Source organism: Protopterus annectens, chromosome 1.part0 (genome assembly GCF_019279795.1).
Source record: "Protopterus annectens isolate FY-2018-M chromosome 1.part0, PAN1.0, whole genome shotgun sequence".
Taxonomy (NCBI): domain Eukaryota; kingdom Metazoa; phylum Chordata; order Ceratodontiformes; family Protopteridae; genus Protopterus; species Protopterus annectens.
In genome coordinates, this window is record NC_056725.1 from 1,957,741,031 (window position 1) to 1,957,754,406 (window position 13,376).

General features: G+C 37.4%; 1 protein-coding gene across 2 annotated transcripts in view; it reads left to right on the forward strand.

Annotated features, from left to right (window-relative positions):
- The first annotated feature begins 1,932 nt into the window (after nucleotides 1-1,932).
- COLEC11 (collectin subfamily member 11) overlaps nucleotides 1,933-13,376 on the forward strand; it is a 436,183-nt gene continuing 424,739 nt past the window's right edge. For both annotated transcript variants that reach the window (XM_044070461.1, XM_044070471.1), the window contains exon 1: nucleotides 1,933-2,022. The gene's annotated coding sequence lies outside the window, so the exon portion shown is untranslated. The remainder of the gene's footprint in view (nucleotides 2,023-13,376) is intronic.

The following is a 13,376-nucleotide window of genomic DNA, read 5'->3' on the forward strand; positions in this document are numbered from 1 at the left end:
TGGAGTTGTCACACAGTTGTGGATTAGGTCCATGCATGGTTTGTATTGCAGTCATTACATAAGCACTACATTTTGATAATTGTTATTTGTCTTCTAACATGTATTATAGAAAGAATAAAAATGTTTTAGGTATTAGAAAATATGCAAAACGAGTGGTATTTTACAGCAAGCATGCCCAGAGTTCTTAAATGTTCATACCAATAAATTCTTCTGGCTAACTTCCTTTAAGCCTTAGAAAAAAACTATTGATTCTTATCCTGTAACAGAATGTTCTAAACCTTCTACATATTCAGCCAAATCTTTTCTCCTGGCAAATTTCTGCTTAACCTTTTAAACTGTGTGTGTATGTGAGATGCACTGTTGCCTGACATACACATTTCTGAAATTAACATATTTTCTTTCAAATACCTCATTTGGCACTTTTCCCTATCCCCCAACAACCCTCCCCCATTATTCTTACCCTGAGAACACAGTATTTTGGAGTACATGTTACATTGTCAGTATACCTCTCAACTGTCCAGATTTTTGCAGAATGTCCACATTTTTGCCTTATATTTTTTGGTCTATTCCTCATAAAATTTGTGGTTTTCTGGCAAATCACTAAGGATTGAAGTCACTAAATAATGACATATATTAGAGTTTCAGACTTCATATCCTTCAGAAAATGCACGCTAACACAAATTGTTATTCTAGCAATTTCTAAGCATATAAGAGCAATATTTAAAATCTGTCCTTATTTTTGGACCTTTGTCCCCCCATTATTTCAGGCTTTGTCCAGATTTCTTGCACAAGAAGTTGAGAGGTATGATTGCCAGGAGAGAGTGGGTAGATGTTATTCATTTGCTATCTGGATGCCTCTCATTCATTTATTAGTTGTATTAATTAGTTGTTTATTTGCTTAAACCGTAATTAACTTTTTGAGTTACTGTTGCATTTTTGCAGGTACTTTTTAAATACTTCACTATGCTATATCTTCCCCAGGTTTTTAAATACTTCACTATGCTATATCTTCCTCAATCAAACCTAAGATTAAATTTGTTTACCTAAATGTATGCATCTTTGTTGTTATTATGTAAATTGTCTATTACTATTCTGAATTGCTTTGATAATCCTGCCACAGAAACATATCTAAAATACAGAAATTTCCAATATTCCTGAGCTGTGCCATATTATTTGCTGTCTGACAGATGGTGCTATAAACAACAGTTATTAACAGCATTGTTGTAACTATAAAAGTCCAGGCCTCCTTCCCAAAGGTTAAAGGTCCAAATTTGGTGACATAGTACAGATGATTTGAATGCCTTTTAGGAATGGAATGCAGATTTGCTTACATTAAACATGAAAATAGTAAACAGTGTCAAAACCAGATGATAAGAGGCATTTGAACTGTAACACTTTCACAGTTTCAAAAGTTTTACTTAAGTTACAAGTGAAGTTTTCTGTAATTTCTTTCCTGCTCCTGCCTTAATAGATAAGGATCCTCTCTGCAAGTAGTAAAACACCAAGCCTAATTTTACAAAAGCTACCCCAAGTACAGCAGAGTGTAGCTCATTGTTACAGTGGCAGGAGTTATGAACTGCTGCTGGAACCTTACATGTTTTCAGAAAGTGCACTTGGGCAAGGCAAACACAGCTGCAGAGTGCAGAATGCTTGCCAGTAATACATTTCCTCTACTAAGGTTACTAAAGGGGTGACTGTAGCTGTCTAATTAACACAGGAATGAATATCCATAAGGACACTCAGTTAACAAGTATGGGTCTCTTCCCTTCCCACACTGCTGACCCCACATTATCTGTAAACAGGACAGCTGAATTGTTTCAGATGGAGAAACTGTTTACAGAACACATTTCCAGCTACTTATTCTGATTGGCTGAATTGCTTTAAAGATTAACAAGGAGGATACTATTTTCTCCAAATCACTGTCTGCTGAGCCTCTGTAAACGACAGCAATGTGCTTCCTCTGTGTATTGTGTCATAAGGCAGAGTATGATTCTGAATCCAAGATTTCCCCGCTAGCATAAGGTAGGAGCACTTTTTTAGATTAAAAGCAACTCTTCCTAATATACCAAAGTCATATTGATGTATATTTACATATTCCATGCACAACACCTTTTGCAAAGATTTGCTTAAATTATAAACTTGCATTTTTATTGCCACCTGGTTTATAATACTTTTTTAAAGACCATATCAAATTTGTAATGTGCTGAATGGAAATGCAACCAAACAACATATTAAACATTAAGCATACATTTGGTACCTTAATCAATACCATTCTTTATAACATTGTAATCTGGAACTTGGTTTTATGTGCACTTCACATGCATTTATTAGGCTGAATCACATACTTTTTAATGATTACAATATGTGTAGAACTGTTTTAAGTATACTGACTAAAATAATATACAGGTCTGTGAGGAATATAAATCCTTAACTGTAAAAAAGTGTTATTTTGATACCGCAGTTACATACCAAGTGTCAAAGCTTGAATGAGTGGCTTTTGCAAAGTATCTATGACGTGTTAAGTGTGTATGTGTATATGTGTGTATGTGCATGTATGTGTATGTATATGTAAATGCACAGGTAGACACTTGTGCATATTTATGTATGTGGGTGTAAATAGTCAACTAATAATATAAATTGTGGAATTAAATAATAATACCTGTTTTTTTTAACAATTCTATGTATATAGGTAATTGAATATAGCTTATGCTGTAGATTTTATCCTGCAAAGTTTGCCACAGAGGTACTGCCTTAATATTTGAGTTTTAAAGTTTTGTTGTTACAAATGCATAGCTGAATTTTCTCCTGTTTTCTTGTACTACATTTAGAAGAAAACTTGTGCATAAATGAAATTTAAATGAATGTCATTTTATGCTGAATATATATATATATATATATATATATATATATAAAATACTGTATTAGTCCTTTAGTTGTTTCTGTTTTAGTTACTTGAATTTATTTGTTGTAAAACACAGAATCCAGTTTTCTGCATGTTTTCCCTATGTGCTTAAAAAGTCTAAAAACCTGAATATAATATACGTCATGCTGAACAAATGCCATGCTTCTAATAGCTTGCAGTCATTACTAATCAGTTTCTTTGTATTGCAGAAAAGTAAAACACAACAGCTACTTGTCTGTCTAGTTTTGTTTTTTGTTAAAAGCTACAGGCATATTGGGACCTAGGAGGAATATGTTTTATAAATTCTTATTGACTAACCCCTCCAAAAAGGCAAAAAATGGAAAAGAAGGTTTAAACTCTTTTTTTCCAATGTATTTTTATAGTAGGACAATGATTGTTTTATTTAGGTTAAAGGCATATTGGGGCATATCAAGGAAGTGTGTTTACTCTTTTTATTGATACAAAATGGTATAAATAATTCTGCTATTCAAAATGAGATATTATTGACTGTCCCAGGGGAACGTTTTTAACCATATCCCAGATGTATACCACTTTATGAAACAAAGTAGATTTAAATGTAAAACTGTACTTACTAAGTAACATGTACATGCAGTAAAGGAATGAAAAAACAAACTTCGATTGGAGATAAAAACTGCTTGCCATGGTGTATGTAAAAGAACAAATAGGCAAAATGTAATAAATATATAAACACTAGATGATAAACCAAAGCACAGAGTATCGGGCATGTGCAGAAACACTACATTAACATAATTTAGACAGAGAAGGCACTAATGGGGGTTATGAAGTAAAGAGAGAAGTCAGATGGCACCAAAGCAGCATTTGTCAGAAAGGTTAGAGAACAAATGAGATTTCAGCACATGCCATTGGTAACAATGCAATTCATGCTTGTTATAAGACTGTTGTTAGTATAAACATTTCTAGTAAATAACATTTAAAAGAGCTAGAATGTTTTTAACTATGCTATTTATTTCTTCAGTGAAAGTACTTCCTCCTTTTTATTTCACTGTTTTATAGGATCACAGGATCAGAGGAGGTTACTAGGCTAATGGCCCTAGGACCCTCACATGCCTAGCCGAATTCTACCTTATTAACACAATCAGCACCCATTGCCCCTGTCATGGTATAGATAATGAAAATTATTTGTTTTGTATTGAAATAAGGATGTAAGATCCCTGTTTTTGTATGAGGTGAAGCCATTTGTACCAACTCGCAGAGGGTTTTTTCCCTAAAAAACTAATAAAATCAACTATAGGGTTGCTGCACTTGGGTATAAAGAGAACACTCCTACCCCAAATTCAGTCCTCTACTGGAACTGTGGATTTTGGTCAACTTTCCAAAGACTTTTGTTTGCGCAAGAGTTTATCATCAGGATATCCTACAGCTGTGCAATATTCTCACTGAGGTATAAACCAAAACACAGAAAGCTAAATAACAACCTTTGTTGCTTTTTTTTTCTTTTCATTTATCCATGCAATTTTTTAGTGAATTTTTACTTAGAGCAGAGAATTTGTCTTGTCTGGCTAGCCTTCCTTTTACTGGTGAGTTAATAGCAACAGTATAGCCAGGCATGTGTCTTGTAGGCCACGAGACAGTTTTTTTAAATCATTTATTTTGAGCAATGAGAGATGGTACAATTAAAATTTAAAGAAGTCCTGCTATGCTTACTATAGTGCTATTTTATTAAGTTACAGATATTTGAAAATTACATTTTTTCAGAAAGCTGTATTGGTTATTTTTTTTTCTGCTTAAGTCTGTCAGTGTGAGGATTTTTTCTCACTGGAAATAGTAGTCTGTTCAGAACCATTTACTCTCCGGCATGTGTGTCTGTGTGTGGGGACAGAAGCTATACTTAGATGATGATGCAATATTCTGAAAGCAGGTATGCAGTTTCAGAAATGCAGACTGAACCTTTGGTTAATGCTTGCTGTAGCCACCTTGTGGAAATAAGATCAGTACTTAGTGGCATAGTTTAAAGTCAAGCAGTGACATGTGCCACTGGTGGATTCATGTTTTTACAATGAATGTTTTGAATGTTGAGTGCCATAATGCAGACAGCAGCCAAAATGTTGAAAAAAAAAAAAAGAGTTTTTTTTGCATGGTGGTAAGGGCCTGCACCCTCTGCTACTATATCTGGGAAGGGGTGAATTTCCATATGTACTGTGATCTTCTACAGTTGGCTTCCTGTTCACTACTATACTGCATCATTTTTGAATTCGATATTTTACATTTTAGTGTTGTGGCACTCAACATTCAAAGCATTCAATGTAAAGACGTGGATGCTGTTGGCCTGAAGACTGGGATAGTAACACCATCACTGCTGCTGGCAGCGCTCAAGCTTCAAGTGAAAATGATGCTTGCAGCATAAGCATATACTGTACCCTGCTGAGCAAATATGTGTACCTCACTCTATGTTACGGCTGCTGAGCAGGGAGGAATGGGGACATTGTGCTCAGCCAGACATTAGTGTTACTTTTCCATATTTCAATAGATAGGGTCCAAATGTAACCCTTACAAACCAGGACAGCTGATATTAGTACCAGAGCCACTCAGCATCTCTGGAATGGTAAGAGACCAAGACAATCATGAAAAGCTTCTCGCAAGAGAATGTACATTAGGTCTTCACTTTTTTAAACATTCTCTTCCAACTATAAAAATAGAATATGCAGTTTTGAAGGTATGGAGAGAAAGAACTATGGTACAAGTTACTGTTGGTTCTGTTTACATTTTATGTTTTGTTGGATTTTTAACACCTACATGCTTAATATAAATCAAACTGCCACAGAAATGCTCTGTGTAGTGCACTATTATTATCTTGAGATCCATAATTGTGATTTTGGGAATTAAAAAAAGTGAAACAAGTGAACAGCAAATATTATCAGATACTGTTCTAATTTAAAGTATTTTTTTTTGCAGGGGGCTTGCTAACCTGCAGCCCCCAGACACCCACTAATCATCTGTGCTAACTTCATGCTATTCAATTTACAAACTAAAGCCCACTTGTCCACCAAAGCTGCAACAGCCTGTAACTATGCCCTCTTAGAGCTGTGTACCTCGGGGAAAAGATAATGCTGTGAGACACAGCATTCTCAGATTTAGTATACATCTGTTCCCATTTTCAACCATTCACAGTCACTATTCCAGGACTCAAAGCCAGAGATGGGTCATTTCTTACACTGTGCTGCTCTCTGATCTGTTGCCTCTCAAAAAAAAGGTCCTTACTCTGATTTGGCACTTCTCCCTTTTCTAAGAGGATCATAACCTAATGTCCTATGTACTCTCGCTCTAAGTGAGGACAAAAAAAGTCCCTTCTCCATTATGGTGCTCTTCCAGTTCCTAATGCCCTCACTCTACTCTGCTGCCATCATATAATTTAAAAAGTAAAAAAAAATAAGGGTCTGCCGATCATGCCCCCTAATACCTTGCACCAACAGAGGCTGCCCCCTTCTCACCATAGCAATGCACATTATGAGTCTTAGAATTTAGTATTGTAATTTTTCTGCTTATACTAGTGACTCCTATCAGCATACCCAAAGTCTAACTCTGTACAGGCAAGTCTGCCAGCTACTACCTAGCAGCCTTCTTTTCATTGAGAAACGAGAACATATAATAACATCTATATCTGTAGGGGTGGTGGTGGCAATGGTCATACTTCTTAGGAAATACTGAAATTTCTCAGATTTCTGTGATTTGTTAGTCATCTGGTAGGCATGTCTCAGTTGTACATCTTTCCTTTATTTCAGTTTTAGCACATTTACATCTAAACATGGTGCAAAATGTTAAAAAGAAGAAAAAAAAAACAAATTGCAACAAAAGCATACAAATACCAATATAAAATCTGGAAGAAAAATCATTAGTCAGCAAAATAGGACCTCCACTACAGGAAGATCCCCACTGATCTCACAAAACACCCCAATACAGATCTCTTCACCCACCTAATGTAAAAGAATCTTATTCATTTTCCATATTCCACAAATAAAATGTTTTTCATACTTTAGAGGCTTGTGCAACCCACTGATATTTTTTAAATGATAGGACAGAAGCTGAGAGATTCACTGTCGCGCAGATATGCATCCATGCACACATACTTGCACATGCATACATGTGAGTCTGTATGTACATATAATACCTATTATACAAAAATAGTGAATACTAAAACAATGCATTACCTATGGTACAAAAAAAATGTGAATACTAAAACAATGCATGCAACATACGAAAATGCAATAAAAGCAACATGCAAGTAAGACAAAGCAAAAAGAAGTGAACTGCTCAGTCAGTATAAATAATCAGCAAATTTTTCATTCGCTGCACTTACTTCGAATCTTACTTATATTTACCAACTTTGTGGTCACACAATATTAGACAGTGGAGAAAATCCTTATGCTACCACACAGAAATCCTGGGAGATTAGTGAAATACCAATAACACTCTCATCATCTAACCCCCCTCACTGTTTTTGTTCTTTAACTATTATGTACTCATGTGAAACATTTTATAACCCTACTCCTATATAAGTAGCATGCCATGTGATTATCTACATACTTATGTCATTAATAGTGTATGGTTCTCTATTAGCATTTATAAGTGTACCTTTGCTAGTTGTACATTTTGCTATTACTTTTAGATATCCATTAATCCACCCACAACCCCTTTTTCACATTTTTGCACATGATGTCAGGGTGTCACTTCACCAGTGAAAATCATCTAGAGCCAAGGTTTACACTGCTGGGTGGTTATCCCTGCCACGGTAGTTCTTCCACACCACGCACACCTTTACGCTCACACCTATTGCCAATTTAGAGTGTCCAGCAGACCTACTGCATGTTCTTGGAATGTGTGAGGAAACCAGAGCACCCAGAGGAAACCCATATTATTCACTATATTATTTTGACCAATGAAAATGAGGATCTTGGTTTGTGTGTTTATTATGGATACTATAATGGTGGCCAATTCATTTTGCTGGAAGGTAAAGAATGAATCCCATTGTTCAGGAATTTCAACAGCTACATGATTCTTGCAGATAGGTTATGCAATATCTATACCTGTTAGAAATCCTTTCCATGTAATCAGTTTGCAGGAATTATGGCATTTTAATACTTCTTTTGTATAATAAATCATCTTTGTTACTGGTGAAAAATGCTAATAAATTAGTAAAATTAAAATTATTAAAACACCCACTTTGAAGAAATGACAGAGTGTGCAAAAAAGTAAAGGTACATTTTTATTATTTTACACAGCCCAGTCCCCAGTCAGTCATTGTGACCCTACAGCTATCTTTACATACTCTTTTCTGTTGCCCTGATTACCTCAGTAGCTTCCTTCTAGTAATCCCAGGAGTATTTTTTCACCTGCTGGACTTCTTGCAGTTACTCTGCTTAAAGAACTGGGAATAAGAACTTTAATTGGATGTGATGGATTCTGAGAGCCATCATTCTATGAGGTCTTTTCATGGTCCCTAACTGGAAAGAACTGGCATATAGTGGTGTCAGGCACATATTGGGCATGGTATGCCACACATCTGTGTGCTATACACTAGTTATCTTTGTTGCTATTCCTTCCTCCAAGCCTGAAATCATACTGTGCTTGTGAAGCTCCTGCTCTCATACAGAGGCTAATCAGACCGCAGATAAACCTGCACGCCAGTGGGACAGATGAACTTGCATGTAGATGCTTTGTCCTACTCCACCAGCTGACCTTACCTGCAATGTGTACTGACCCGTGAACATGAGTCATGGACAGCACAGCTGTATGCCCTGCCTCTGCACCTGTGCACCAGAATAAGTAAAGGCAGATGTGGAAGAAGCAAGTGTAACGTAAAGAGAAAGTAAGAAAAGAAAGATAATGATGTAAGGTAAGAATACGAGCAAGTCAGGAAACAGATTGCTAGATTACTGAACAAAGGTGAGCCTGCACTGAAAAGGATAAAAGCAGCCAACCACAGTGAAGCATGAGGATGAACTGCTGTTAAGTATGTGAGTAGTTGCAAGACGAGTCGTAAATGATGCCGCTTGCTGTTTTTTTTTTTATACAAAAGGATGTCACTGCACACAAATATGTTAGTATCTGGGCAGAGTTACTCAATCAGCATGTTTTCAAAGTACTTGTAAAAGTTTACTAATGGAGGATTTCATAATTATAAGGAAAATATGAAAAAGAAGATGAAAATGGAATGACAGAGCAGTTTACATAGATAAGGTTAGCACAGAACTCAGGATATTGTGGCTCAGTAAGGCAAGCAATCTGTACAATTAGCTATCTAATGCTCTTAGAGTACTCTCCAGGGTCATACAAGCTCCATTTATTGCGATATGGAATATGGCCCATTTAATGGAGGAATGCAACAGTGGTCCTTTGTGTAATATTTCTAGGAACAGATGTACGAACTACTGGTCACTTAGTCTTTCCTTTATCTTAAGAAAATACAACAGAAGATATTCTGTGGCATAGAATAATTTAAGTTTATTGATTGTACATTAATTGTTCAGTAAATGAAAATCAGCATGGCTTTACTAGATATGTAATGACAGGGAAATCTGATTCACTCTAGTGACAGAAACATAAAGGAGGCAAATGTCAGTGATTCAATGGCTATGGTGTACCTGACTTTTGATACTATACCATATAAGAGACTTACTGGGATTTTAAAAGATCTTGGCATAAATGATGCAATGTATTCTGAGTTCTTTTACAGATAAATTACAAAGTGAAGTATTGGTGGCCAGAAGAGAGTTTTTGCTAGAACTGGGGTCACAAATGGGGTACCATGGAGATCAGTATTTGAATCAGCTGTCCTTGTGATATCTATTTCAGATTACATCTTTGATGCAGAAAACATAACAAATATGTTTGCAAATTATGCTAAAATAGATGCAGTGCTATGGATCAGGGACATGCAATGGGTCTACCAAACTCTATTTGGGCAGTAGTCTTCATGGAGTGACAGTGAAAATGTGTATACCCATAAAAGAAGACATAAATGGCACTTGCATATGCATGTCTGCTGCAAATGAATGGTTTCCATAAATACAAGCAAAACCCTGATGGCTTTCTGCATGATACTCTCTTGGGAACAGCTCTCACCCAGTGGGGAACAATGGGTCAGTCATGAGAGGGCAGATGGTTGGTCAGCAACAGGGAAAAGGATAAAAAAATAGATGCAGTGTTTACAGGTTTTTTTTTTGGGGGGGGGGGGTTGCAAGTGAGAGACCTGATGGCTGAAAAGTGGGACAAAGGTGAATGGTGGGATTTAGGGCAAAAATGTGTAAGGTTGCATGCATACTTAAGCAGTAGTAATCCATGGATAAGGTATAAACCAGGAATAGTAAAGATTTAGGAACTATAACTATTCACACTAAATTAAATAGCTGAGAGTGAGATATTGCCAAGGCTTTAAGAATGTTGAGATTTATAGTGATAAGTGTGACGAAAGGAGATACTGCCAGCACAGCTAGCTGGAATTTTGTAAATTATTATATGTCATTTGTGAATATCAAACTCATTTATACAAGATGCTGGTGTTACAGATGTATTAGAACTGTATGTCACATAAGATGTTTGTGTTACAAATGTATTAGAACTGTATGTCATGTGTATATCAAACTGCGCTACCAGCTTCCAGCAATGGAGGTTTTGGCCTGAGAACTAGAAGTCAGATGACAAGAAGTGATGTTATTCTGCAAGCTATCCGAGGAATAATATTTGAGATATTAATCTGAGAAGTTTCTTAGGGAGACAGGGCATTCTGTATTCTGTGTTGGACCTGATAACAAGAAGACTGATTCACCACATCTGCCTTGCTCTATTAGTAAGCTCTTAGGTTATAGTATAATTCTCTTAGATACAGTCAGGAATATAGTTAAGCTTAGTTTAGATGTTTTTCTTTATTTGTGTGAGCCTGTACTGCAATGTTATTTTAAAGATTTCCTGTGGTTTTGAACTCTGATGTCACTTCTTCTTCTTCCAGCTTTTTCTCGGTTAGGGGTCGCCACAGCAGATCACCTGTCCACTCATGATTGGCAGTGGAGTTTTTACGGTGTCGAGTTGCCAGCCCAGCACCGAACCTTCCACAGAAGGCACACACACGCACACACTCATGCCTAGGGCCAATTTAGAGTATCCAATCCACCTACAGCATGTCTTTGGGATGTGGGAGGAAACCGGAGCATCCGGAGGAAACCCACACATCCACAGGGAGGACATGCAGACTCTGCACAGAAGGCACCCCAGATGATCAAACCAGAGAACTTCTTGCTGTGAGGTGGCAATGCTAACCACTGCAGCTGCCCTGAACTCTGATGTCACTATGAATATATATTTAGTATTGTCATGTTCTTTTATTATTTATTATTAAATAGATTTAAACCTTTCATTGTGGCTGATCTGTGTAGAGATATTTAAGCTTTGAGAGTACTTGCATATTTATTTGGTGACACTGTAAGGGCCATTCCTAATAGCCTTGCTCTTGGTCAAACTGCCATTTATATTAGTATTAATATTACACAGTAAGACTTGACACCCTTTGTTAAGGGCCTTAACGTAGCTGATAAGGAGTGACTGGTGGCAGTGATAACTACCTTATAGTCTGGGCATAAGGGGGCATAGCTAGTAAACCTGTGCCAGCCTTTTCCAGGTGTGTTTGTGTGTTTGTGTGCGTGTGCGTGTGTGCGTGTGCGTGTGTGTGTGTGTGTGTGTGTGTGTGTGTGTGTGTGTGTGTGTGTGTGTGTGTGTGTGTGTGTGTGTGTGTGTGTGTGTAAATCAAACCTCAAACTGTGTGTGCATCAGCTACTTGGGCAGGGGCACTAAGCACTGGTTGGACAGAGAGGGTGCTGGAGGTCTTGGCTTGGTCACTCAGCTGAGATCTCAGCTCTATAGCTGTGCCAGTGGGAAGTCTTATTGGGTATCTGGAGAAAGAGGAAGAAACCATCCCAGGACTGACTGTGGTCTCTGTGTGCTCTTAGGGGAAATTGCACTTGATGAAGAGAGCTGCATCTGGAAATACTGTGTGTGTACCTTGTCATCCTCCCAGTGAATGTCCCCCACTGTTGCCAGTGGTGAGGATTAGGCTCCTTGATTACTGGTCCAGTGGAGGGTTGTCACAGTAAGTATTGAGTCAAATAAGTATTGATTCAAGGATATAGAGGTTATGCTTCTGCTTAATAGGGCTTCAGTAGGGCCCAAGATGGAGATTTCAGTTCAAACTGGAGAATATACTGTCAAAGCATGGAGAAGGAAATGTTTGAAGGTATAAAATACAGAATGGAGGACCTAATGAGGGATGTGATTTAGACTTGTACACCTGGAAGAAAAGCTGAGTGAATGAAGCTGAGAAGAAATGAGAGAAAGAGAGAGATAGAAGTATAAAAACAGCTAAAAGGTGGGTAATTCAAAATAGGGTCTTTATGAGAGGGTTTTGCAGTTACAGAACGGGTGCTTGACACACTGATCAGCTGTAATTTATTGGAAAGCTTTAAAACAGCTTGGGATAAAGATGAGTGGGAGAAACCCAGGGGTACAGCTGCTTAAGGACTGGTTGTAACTACTGGATGGATTCAGAAGACCATTGTCATTTTACCTGTTGGCTGTTTTGTCTATGAATATGTAGCCTTGTATCTGTCAGTCTTGCTAAGCAATGCCAGTATGCCAGATTAGCTGTGGAGAATGTTTTAAGAAACATGGCAGACTCCAGGAACAAAATAAAAACAATAATAACCCTTTATAACTGTACAATTGTCATTCTGTAAAAACTAATTTGATATGGGTTAGCTAGAACTGTGAGTCTTTCTTGCCAAGTCATTTGGGAAGTCCAAGATGTATTGTTATGATGGCCGAAAACATAGTAGCAGTTGATGGGGGGAAACAGGCAAGAGCTGCTTGTTCTATAGAAGATGTTGCACATGTCCACACAGCTTAAAGATTAAATCACAATGTAAGGGAAGGGATCACTAAGTTGGTAGATTTCTGAAATAATCTCCTAAAATCAGTCCTAACCTGTAGAAACCTGAAAAAGTACACTTTTTGCAAACTGTGTTTTGCTCAGAGTTGCTGAAATGAGTATATTACTCTCAGAAGCATGTAAGGGGGGCAAGACCCAGTGCACTCAGGACTGCTGGTTGTTAATAGGTGAGAGCAGAATCTGCCATAGTTAGTACAGGCTACAGATAATCTGTCTACTGGCATAGAATTCATGGTGCCCAGGAACTCCTTTTCACCTAATGGGATATAATAGGGATTTAGGTGAGTTAGGATCATGGAAAATACAAGATGATTGAGTCAAAACACCATTTACGCCTTGCCAATACCCGCTCTCATGCTGTACCTCTCCTTCTCAAGAAGGTCAGAGCAGTTCAGTCCTGCAGTAAACCTATGGCTAACCATCCAATCATCCAGGTTTAATTTAAAATTTGCTAGAGTGCCACTTTAATTAACTTGCAGGGGAAGTTTATTTTTTGGAGTG